Source organism: Seriola lalandi, unplaced genomic scaffold (assembly GCF_002814215.2).
Source record: "Seriola lalandi dorsalis isolate HSWRI2012SDOR001 ecotype SW California unplaced genomic scaffold, Sedor1 jcf7180002054977, whole genome shotgun sequence".
Taxonomy (NCBI): domain Eukaryota; kingdom Metazoa; phylum Chordata; class Actinopteri; order Carangiformes; family Carangidae; genus Seriola; species Seriola lalandi.
In genome coordinates, this window is record NW_019525527.1 from 478,217 (window position 1) to 487,925 (window position 9,709).

Sequence of the window (9,709 nt, forward strand, 5' to 3'; positions counted from 1 at the left end):
GGATCAACTGTTGAACTATTCCATTAAACTCTTATGTACGTCCTCTACTCTGGGGGAAAGGACCACACACGTACACATTTTAACTGTTGTGTAATGAGGGGTCTCATGGTCCTGAGGCTGTTTTTAACTGTGATTACGGGGCTTAAAGTGCTGCGCTCCATCATGTGTCTGCTGCATCTCCGTCTTACCATCAGTCATACACAATGAAGTCCTTCGGCTTCCACCTCGAACAAAACAGAAGCTGAGTGAAGAGCTTCACGGGCCGACGGAGGTCACACACAGATAAAGAGGAAAAACGCTCTTACATTGGAGTGAAGTCGTGTGTTTGGATGTTACACACACACACACGCACACACAAAGGGATGGCTGATAACTACACTTCCCTAATGGTTCCCTGGAGGCAGGCAGGAGAAATTTTACCCAGAAATCCCTGCATCATCTGCATGCACGGCAGATGGGGTCAGAGTGAGCAGATGCTGTATTTTTAGCAGCGTCGCTCACAGGTGATCCTTCCTGAGCCGAGTCCAACTACAAGTGAGGGTGTTAAAAATATTTAAACACAGACTGATGAAAGTCACACTGTTTCTCTACCTGTTGTCCTTCTGCACTCACACTACATGGCCAGAAGTATGTGGACGGAGCTGCTGACATATTCTGTTGTTCGTGGTTAATTGCAGCGTTTCACCCTGAACGTCAGCTGCTCACGGGAGCGTGTGCAGCCGCCAGTTCACTGCAGAGAAGCTGCACCTCCACATGTGATCTGGACATGAATAAAACTATTATTTGGTTTGTGCACAAAAAATAAAAATCACATTAGAGCTGCACGATATGCACAAAATATTATAATATTGTGATTTCAGTTGCAATGGCATTTTCATTTTCACAGAAAATCTGTTTTTAAATGATGATGATGTGATTTTTGTTGAGTCTTGTACAAACATGTTCCTTTACGTCTGGAGAACATGATCTGTAGGTCGGGGCGTGTCTGCCGCACCACAACACTGACGGTGCTAACAATGCTAATGCTAACTATGAACACTGTGTGTAAATCTCACAACTAGAGAATCACTTTGTTTTTCTTGCACAAATGTACATGAACAATGTGTAAATAAATGGCCGCTGATGGAGCGCTGAGGCCTGAGATCATGTAAATGAACACACGTCAAGAGGAACGTGGACAAGCCGTCTGATGGTCGTTTTAATCTATTCCTGAAATGAAATGATCTTGACAGATTTATAAACCAATCATTCACCTGCAGCAGGTGTTTCCATGATAGTTTATCTCGTCTCCCGTGGCGACGGGTACAGACCAGATCTGTACAGGACGCACAATCAAACCAGCTGAGCAGCTCATTTGACTCTGTATCTAGGTTTTTAATGTGTGTAAATCCCTCTGACAGCGGCGTGATGACACCGAGTCCCTCCCACTCCGAAGATGTGTATAAGAGACAGGCTCGGGGACAATCGTTATCTCGTAAATGTCATTGTGAGGACGAACGCAGGAAGGACGTTTCACAGCGTTAAAGCTGCTCTACACATTTAGTCTCTGAGCTGGTTCCTTCATCTACTGAGGATGAACGCAGCTCAAACACGCTTCAGCCCAGCGTACACACGGCGGATTGAAGCTGCAAATGAAAACATCTGTACATAGCGTCTCTGTCGGGTCAGCTGGAAGCCTCCACCTCTAATCTGACTTTAACTGGGGTCAGCACAGATCCATACGACCCACCGCAGGCAGATTAAAGGACGCAGGGAAAGTTGTGATCTGCGGCTAATCCCAGAGATCCCAGTTAACCTCGTCTCACTGGTGGGTTTCACATCAGATGGGGACAACGCTGAGCGACCTCTGACCTCTGTCTGAAAACATGATTCCCACAAAGAAGTTTTCTCATCTCTGACCAAATGTTACGTCACCAACGAACAGAAACAGCAGCTTGACAAAGCATCCCAACTCAAGGTCTACTTATGAGCTTTTCACAGAGCTTTCAACTGCGTCCACAAGGTCTTCATCGGTGGTCTTTATGAGCCGACGTTTTAAAACTCATCTCTTTAGCTACGTTTCCTCCTCTCGTCGTCACCACTCCAGAGATTTCAAACCTCTAAAACAGAGACTTTTAGAAACGCTGAGACCTTTGGAAATGATGATGTAAACACCCACGGCCACTCGGGTTTCTCATCTGCAGTTATCTGGAGAAATCATAACAGCTCCTGAGCTCACACACCAACAAACCAGGACTCTTAATAACAGATGGATTCAACATCACCAGAGTTCTAACTGATTGATCTGCCAGCGCCGGTGTTCCCGCCTGCCAGAGGCTGAATCAGCATCTGTCTGACACTGTGGAGAAACCGTGGGGTTACATCTGCACCTGGGTTAACGGAAATCTGCCTGACAGCAGCGCAGATGTCTGAGTCCAGTCAGGAGGAGAGGGAATCACGTGTCACCTCAGGTACGATCTGACCTTCACAGCTGGACGCCTCATTTCATACCAACACATCATCAACATCATCCTTTAAATCAACATTAAACTTCAAATCTGGATCAATTTACTTGATACTGATCAGTTTTATACAAACTAAACTGTTCAGACACAATGCGCCGCTCAGCCCTGATGCTTTGTGACGCTGCCTCGACTGAGCGCGCTCACTGCACCCCAGCCTGGTGATGACTCATGCTTCACCTCATACATTAAGCCTAATGAAAGGACGCCTGCAGGAAAACAAATGACCGCGAGTAAAATAAAAAAAATAAAAATACACAAGTACACAACCACTTCACAGAGAGAACATGATGTCTGCAGTTGGCCCTAATCTGGTGCAGTCAGCATGGGGGGGTGGGGGGGGGGATGTGGACAAAAGGTGCAGAGATCTCAGCGTAATTTCTCAAGACAGACTTGCGTGCTGGCAGCGGTGGCAGTTATGTAACAGCTAAAAAAAACCCTGGTTTAAAAGAATCCCTGTGACTTCTTCTCACTGTTATTACTGTTATTACCCGACGTCAATCAGCCGCAGCGTTACATAACCGCTCTCTGACGGTCCATCTGCCTCCGGCTCTAATTTGGCACAATCACACTGTTCTGATATTGTGTGAGCGCTAAGGGAGAGAGCGCCGCAGTCGACACACAGACAAACAAGTGACTACAAACGGCGACACCTCCGGGATGAAACTGTTTGTCTCTGAGTCACGGAGTCGTCTCACAATCCTGATCGTGGAGTCAGACGACCCGGAAACCCTCGAGTCATCACAGAATCCGTCCAGTTTGAGTCTTTACCTCGCCGTGAGCTGCCACCAGATGTTCAGCCGTCTTCAGACATGTCTGAGTTTACTGCAGCCAAACACAAGACGCACTTCTACTTACAGCACTTAACGAGAAAAGGAGGCTGACGCAGAGCAAGAGTGACTATGATGTGACGATGAGGCTTCTCTTTGTCATAAATAATCCTAACCTCTGAATCTTCAGGTGTTCAGATCAGTCTGAGCTGGAAACTATGACAAAACAATCAAATCGATTAATTAATTAATTAATTAACAAATCATATTCTTCTTTTATTTCCAAAGTGAAAATGAACAAACGACCACTCCAACTGAAATCACAATATCTGCCAAGATGATGGCAATATGATTTATTTTGCATATCGTGCAGCCCTGCGATTAATCAAGACAACAACCTGCAGGTTAATCAATGAGACATTAACTGTTAGTTACTACAGTTATTGTGCGTTTCCTGTGTTATTTTAGAAATGGAGGATAATAACAAGCTGTGTTACTGGACAACAAATGCAGCTGCATTTTGCAAATTCAGGTATGAGACCAACTGTGTGATTTATAGTCTGAACAGAAAGTTTAAAGAGTAAAACTCCAGCACCAGCTTCACAATAAGAGCCGGAGGATCAGCTGACCCCAGCTGTGCAGGTCACAGGTCGGATGTTGTTTAAGATGGAGACATCGACCTGAATGTAAAACTTATTTTGAAAATCGAGTGTTGAAACTTTTGTCCTTCCTCAGTGTGAAGATCTTTTCATGTCATTGGCAGTTAAAGATCTTTGGGATTGTTTGGGAGTCTGCTTCCTCACTTTCTGTCCTTTAGTGTGTGGAGCCTGTGTCGGTGTGGACACAGAGATTCAGATCTATATTGTGCCGTCAACATGGATTAGAAAGAAAAGGTGTATTTTAGAGAAGAAACAAACTCTGAGAAGAGAAAAAGAGCAAAACCTGAGTATAAACAAAGGCTTCAAACAGCCAGCGTGGCAGGTAACTCACTGATCCTTCTATAAACACTCAAACCCTGGTGTGTGTTGGTTTCATTCCCTGGCAGCACAGGACGGTTTATCCTACTACAGGTGGTCTCAGTGGGAGTTGAACCCCAAACCCCGCCGGTCTCGGTGCCTCGCTTTACCCGCCGTCGGCCCTGAGCGAGACGGGAGTTGCATCAGAGGCACAAACGGCTGAAACCTGAGAGTGAGCCTTATGTGGGTACAATCCTGACAAATGAGAGAGGATACGCGGAGCCTGGAGGGCGAGCAAACACACAGCGGTGAGGGCTAACTGGGTCACATGGTGCGTTCACTGACTGTCGGCTGGAGCGCTGACAAAAATCAGACAAAAGCAGCAGCAGCACACAAAAGGCTGAAGTGGAAAAGAAACGGCCGAGTTACTGCAGAGCAGCTCCGATAAAGAGACTGGAGATTAAAGCAGGCCTGTTGCACTCTGCTCCACCTGCTCTACTCAGTTCTACTTTCTCCTCTGACAGGCCACAGCATCTAACAAACCTGAGAGCCTCTCATTCAGCCCACGACTGCTTGGATTTTGTATTTGAAGGACGATTTGCTGAGTTTTGTTAAAGCATCAAAAAGCAGAAAACACAGTGAACTGATGGAAGTTTTTCAAAATAGATCAGTTCTCATGTGGTGAAGAAACTCCAGTAAAGACTTTACTTTGAAAAGCAGTTGAGCTTCCTTGATTGCTGATGTTTTCATCCGTATTTTTGGTGTTTGTTGAAGGAACAACAACCTACAGTATTTAAAGTATGGACGAACAGATGGATTTAAGAAATGACTAAACTCTCAGAGTCTGTGAAAGTCCACGAGACGTACATTTGTTTGTCTTAGTCGGCCCTGTGAGACTCAATCTGTGAGCGCATGGCTGTACAGCCCGCCTGCACACGTGTCCACGCACAGACCACCAGTGTCACGTAAACATCTGCTGTCTGCATCCGAGTCAGCGCCTCAAGAAACACAAACACAGACACACAGAAAACTCACTTTCTAACCAGAACTCAAACGTAGCGTGTATTTAAATGTGGAATAAATACTAAATCAGGTAATAACTGCTTTCTTCTGAGTCAACATCACTGAACTACAAACTGCTGTTTTCAAAGACTGAACTTTTGAGTCCAAAGTTTAAAGCGAACATCAGTGATAAGTCCCTGAAGTGGAGAGTTTTAATATCTACAGCTCATAATAAAGAGCTAATAAAACTGCTGTTTTCACGCTCAACATAAAAACTAGAATCACCTCCTCCTCCACTCAGACTAGTTTCAGGTTACAGCCCCGTTTATCTGGAGTCATATAACGTTACACACTGGTTGGAAATTTTGTCATAATTGCTGTCAAGTCTTGCGTAATAGCCAAAAAGTTTTTTCTGAGGTCACACTGACCTTTGACCTTTAGCCGCCAAAGTCTAATCAGTTTGTCCTTGAGTCCAGGTTGATGTTTTTACCAAATTTTGAAGAAGTTCTGTCACGGTGTTACAAAGATATTGCATTCACAAGGCCAAAACCGTTTTTCGTGAGGTCACCACGCCCTTGACCTTTGACCTTTGACCACCAAAATCTAATCAGTTCATCCTTGAGTCCTAGTGAATGTTTGTGCCAAATGTGAAGAAGTTCCATCGAGGTGTTACTGAGAAATTTTGTCCACGAGAATGTGACGGATTGACAACCTGAAAACAATATGGCTGCTGCTCTGACTGTCGCCGGGCGGAAGAATAAAAACCGACCAATAACAGAAGAGAAGCTGAACCCCCTCGTCACACTGCCTGGATGATACCCATCTGAAACCTGACATGTGGTATATTATTACTCTTTGGCTCTGTCAGACGGCTGAGGCATTAAGAAGCAAATTATGTGACAAACATCCAACAACTTCCTGCGAAGACCGAAACAACAAAGCGTTAGCAGCTCCGGTTCTGCTGCTCGTCATCATCTGTTACAGCCTGTAGGTCCAGTCCGAGTCCGTCACAGGACAGAGGACAAACCTGTTTGTTAAATCTCTCGGTGAATGAAACTAAAGTGTGTTTCCCGCTGTGGGAAAAACAAAGTGAGCGATGTTCACAGAGGGTGGGCCGCGGCTCCGAGGCCAGACACAGAAAGTGGGTCACCTGGCTGCCAGGACTTCCATCCATCCTCCAACACACCTCACATGCAAATGAGCCCCACAGCGCCGCAGAGCACGTGGAGAGATGTGAGTCACGGCGCCGTAACTAGGCCGAGCGTCGACGTCTCACCTGCTTCACGAGAATCAGGAGTCGACTGAGAGGAGCAGCCGATGTTTGTTTGTTTGTTCGTTTGTCTCAGAGGGATGGACGACTTATTTACATAACGACACAACCACAGAGAGAGAGAGAGAGAGAGAGAGAGAGAGAGAGAGAGAGGGAGAGAGATACAGAGAGGGAGAGCGGGAGAGAGAGAGAGAGAGAGAGAGAGAGAGAGAGAGAGAGAGAGAGAGAGAGAGGACAGTTGCATCTCACGCTGAGAGGTTGCATAACATGACATGAATGTGAGCGACACATCCAGATGTGCGCTGTGGGGAGAAGAGAAAGGATGACAGAACTGCTGCTGTTGTTCCGAGTGAGTGAGTGAGCGAGTGAGAGAGTGAGTGAGTGTGTGAGTGAGTGAGTCAGTGAGCGAGTGAGTGAGAGAGTGAGTGAGTGAGTGAGTGAGCGAGTGAGCAAGAGAGAGAGTGAGTGAGTGAGTGAGTGAGTGAGCGAGTGAGCAAGAGAGAGAGTGAGTGAGTGAGTGAGTGAGAGAGTGAGTGAGTGAGTGAGTGAGTGAGCGAGTGAGCAAGAGAGAGAGTGAGTGAGTGAGAGAGTGAGTGAGTGAGTGAGTGAGTGAGTGAGCGAGTGAGCAAGAGAGAGAGTGAGTGAGTGAGCGAGTCAGTGAGCGAGCGAGTCAGTGAGCGAGTCAGTGAGCGAGTGAGTGAGTGAGTGAGCGAGCGAGAGAGAGAGAGAGAGAGAGAGAGAGTGAGTGAGTGAGCGAGCGAGCGAGTGAGTGAGTGAGTGAGTGAGCGAGCGAGTGAGTGAGTGAGTCACCATGTGCCACTGAACTCAGGGAAAATGGAAATGAGCAAAGGAACAGCGAGTCACTGCTCCGACTATTGTGTTGCGTCGCTCAGACAGCTGTGCAGCTGTGTGGCCACTGAGCACGCTCAGTCAGGTGCCTCTCACGCCACGCTACTGTGATGATGTACACTCACATTTTTTAACTTAATAACAGAATTACTCTCTTTTGTCTCGTCTCTTTTAGACACATCTGTCTGTTCACAACAGAAGTTTCCTTCTCCTTATAATATTATCTGCAGGTCAACAACACACACATGTTCCTAAACAAAGCCGACCGACGCACAAACACAGCAACCTCCACTTTCCAAACAGTCACGTACGACACAGACGGACTCTTCTGCAACAGTGTCATCATCCTCATCCTCATCCTCATCTTCGTCATGTGACCCAGACGACTGAGCAGAAATAGATCTCATTCTGCCCGAACTCCACTTCTGAGCTAATCCAATAAAAAGAGGCTGAAAGAGTTTCAGTTTCAGTCTCCTCCTGACACTAACAGCGACCATGTGACACGTTGTTTACACCCCCACGCAGGAGTCGAACCAACAACCTCGTGCCTTGCTCTAAACCAGGGCAGAAACAAATGAACAAATCTGAATTACATTTGGTCAAAATGAGGATTAGATAAAAAATCTGTCCACCATTGAAAGGCTGTAAACCAGCGAGGACTGTTGTGTTAGCTTAGCGCCTTGGCTGCTAGCTTTACAGACCTCACGGCAAACACAGCGACGTCTTGGATAAACTTCACTACTTTCCGACAGCTGACGTGAACAAGCTTCTAACTGTCTTTGTTACAGTAAATCCATGTGAAATCACAGCTCCGTCTTTGTCTTTCACGTCTGTGTTTGGTGTCAGACGACGGCGTGGTTAGAAAAATCAGGAATTTGAGCAGCAGCTTGGAAACGACATTTCACGTTTCAGTCACTGCTTCAAACTTGTTGCAACAGAAACAGAAAAACGTGCGAGTGAGAAGCAGCTTTATTGTGAATTCAGCTTGTTAAAATACTGTGCATGTGAACACAGTGAGGAGGAGGGAACAGATGAAGAGATGAAACCAGCTGATATGAGACTGAATGATGATGCAAGAGGGTCCAGCCATAAACCAGGATTTGACCTCGTCTTGTTTCCGGTCTGTATCAATCACTTTACAAATATCCCAGTGAACGCAGACTCAGATTTCCTTTACAGTGCACTTCTGCCAAGGTTACAGGTTTTAAAATGGTGAATTTCATTTTGCAGTGTTATTATGAACTGATACACTCCAAGAGAAAAAGCCAAACATAAGCAATACAGGATTAATATGACACTGCTTTCTGTAAAGCAACACACCACGGCCAACATACAATCTGTAAAATCACGTCCCGTAGAATAAACAACAAAACTGACAGACTGAGGCAGTTGCTGCTCACTGACGTACTCAGGGCTTCAAACCAACAACCCCAGGCAGTGTCGGTGCCTTGCCTCCAAAGTGTATAAAAGGCTTCAAGGACCACATCATCTTTTCTCCCACCTACGTCAAACAAATCGATTTCATGTGCCGCTTTATAAACCTTTGTACAAACAGGCTCAAATAGCTTTTCAGCGTGTGTTTGTTCAGGTTATAGGAGGTTCATGGGAGTTTTATTTTATCACAGCTACAAAATCAGGACAACAAAATCATCAATGTCAGAATCAGTCGACCATTTGTATTTCAGAGAATAACCGAGCCGCTGAAAGACCATGTGCAAGAATCACAAAGTATTTACATCTAATTTAGGAGGTTGTAATTCACACATGCTGGAGTAAATCTGACAATGTTCCTGCTCACGACCCATTTTACCTCCTCTGAGTTTCATCAACACTGGTTTAAGATTTAATCAGTGAAAACTACTGGAAAAATGAAATGACTGTAAACACAGAGCGGCTTTATCAAATGTCTTTATCCCACTCACAAAGGAAACGCCACTTTCACAACCAGCTTAATATCACTGCCGCCTGTGTCACCCATTAGAACCGATAGTGGATCAATATGCAGCTGCTGGTATCAAACCTGATTCCTCTGATTTGTTTCTTGTCTTATTTGTGAGGTTTTAACGTAAAGGCGTCATTTACAGCAGGAAACCCAAGGAACTGAAGCTGCAACCCTGCCAGTGCTGGTACCTCACCGCCACTTTGTCTTCTCTGGAAGAAGACTTTAGAAAAATGTGGAAAACTGGAAACCACGAGGAATTGAAAGCAAGTTGAAACCACAACACACAAGAAGGAGGTGCCACACACTGAATTTGGAGTCGATGTATTTCAGGATGTGAAGAAACAAACAGCAGGATTAACCCAGGGCTGTCACCCTGCTTTCATACCCGCACCCAGCAGCATCCACCCCCACCCACCCAC

General features: G+C 45.7%; 1 protein-coding gene across 1 annotated transcript in view; it reads right to left on the reverse strand.

Moving 5' to 3' along the window:
• The window catches only part of agap1 (ArfGAP with GTPase domain, ankyrin repeat and PH domain 1), a 134,436-nt gene that overhangs the window by 123,451 nt on the left and 1,276 nt on the right, over positions 1–9,709 (reverse strand). The gene's annotated exons all lie outside the window — the stretch shown is intronic.